This window comes from Tachypleus tridentatus, chromosome 8 (genome assembly GCF_004210375.1).
Source record: "Tachypleus tridentatus isolate NWPU-2018 chromosome 8, ASM421037v1, whole genome shotgun sequence".
Classification (NCBI taxonomy): Eukaryota; Metazoa; Arthropoda; class Merostomata; order Xiphosura; family Limulidae; genus Tachypleus; species Tachypleus tridentatus.
In genome coordinates this window covers 88,788,157-88,790,078 of record NC_134832.1, presented here as the reverse complement: position 1 = coordinate 88,790,078, position 1,922 = coordinate 88,788,157, and positions in this window count along the sequence as shown.

Sequence of the window (1,922 nt, the reverse complement as noted above, 5' to 3'; positions counted from 1 at the left end):
TGGTAAAAGAGTAGCTCAAGAGTTGGCGGTGGGTGGTGATGACTAGCTGCTTTCCCTCTTGTCTTACACTGCTAAATTAGGGACAACTAGTGCAGATAGACCTCGAGTAGCTTTGCGTGAAATTAAAAAAGGAAACTTTAATAGTTGCATGTGGTTTAAATATTTGTAGTCAGTGATATTACAGTATCAATACATAAACAAATTTTAATAACGTAACCAAAAATGTAAATTGAAAATGATAGGCAAGTGATGTGAGCGAGGGAAGGCTTTTGTGGCCACTTATGTACACATCTTGTGTTTAGATCGTGGTAGTACTCCCACGTAAAGTTATCAAAGTCCTATCAAACGAGGTTAGATTGCGCGGTTTCCCAAATGAAGAGGTGGTGCATCATGGTTCTGCATCTTTACTTATAATGTTGGTTCCACTAATTGATTTTATTATAGAGCTAATATGAAACAATTGTCACATTAAACATACAATGGTGAGATAAAATAGATAATTGTATGTATTTATAAGAAAGCATTTAAATAAGATCTAGACTTATTTCTTCAGCTTCGAATTCAATACGCAGTAACTCAACGGTATGTCTACTGGCTTATTATGCTAAAAATCAGTTTTCAATGGCTGGCAGAACACAAATTGTTCATTGTTTTATTGTATGCTTAACAATGATCAACTAACCAATTTTCGAAGAAAAATGCTTGAATGCAAGATCAAGAGATATCATGTCTTGAGCTGAATCTCAGTCCTGCATTCGATGATATCCAGAATCTCTATAGAAGTGAGACTTAAATGTTGATCCGATGTACAATCATTAGAAAACTAAAGCTTGACAATTCAGATGAGGGACTGTAGAAAGAACTAATTCAGCCTCACATGGGCTAAAAAAGGAGTATTGACCGTAATAAAAGTAATTTGATTTGATGACTTCAAATAATTTGTAGGAATGTTGTAATTATAACAGCAGTGGTTCTATTTTCGTAAAAGAGTTTTGTAACTTTTTACAATAAACTTTTGTTTCTAACATGCAAGATATTTTTCAATGGTTTATCTCTCTTTATAATGTCTGAGGGGGCAACTTGTATATTTGTGTGTGGTGCTTTTTTATGCGTTTCTTGAACTAGCTTATGCACAGTGGATTCGGGTATAAACAACTTTCTATGTGTACGAGAGTGTTTTCTGATCAATCACGTTGCGAACACTGGTAAAGAGAGTAGATTGTTGGGAGGTGTTTGCATTTATAAGTGGGTGATTGATCTTCTGTTGCCAATGCTATAGATATATTATACATACTCATCTTTGAATATATACCACAGGGTTTGCATTTGTTTGATATTTAATTATATACAGTAAACGTTTGTTGTAAAGAGTATGACAGCCCCAACTGTGAGTTTATCCGTCGCGGTATTCCACTGTCTAATAAGCAGTAATTTGCAGTAAACCAGATATACAGGTCAGAAACATATCGTCGAGCTGCAGAGACAACCTACTGCATTACAATATGCAAATTTTTCTTATGTGTATCTTCCTTTGTAAAAAATATTCTGATCAAATATCAAGAACTCAAGTTGAAAAGCACATAACATATCCTGATATCTAGTACAATAACTTTTTACCATTGTAGTTATTTCTTTTAGATACAAAACAAAACTGGAATTCTACTGAAATATTAATTAGATGAGCACTAAAAGAAGTTTTAGGTTTTTTTTATTTTTCAGAAGTTAATAAGGTTTCAAATTCCCTCTTTTCAGTTTATGATCATACAGTAACATTTAAATATCACTAAATGAGAACTAACTAAATGCCGAAGTTATGAGTTAAAAATTCTAAAGGCGAGGTGTGAGTTATATGTTAACATGTCAGGATGTAGATCCAAGGACTCTACATTCGAAATGTGATGCCGTATTGTTACTGTATTTTC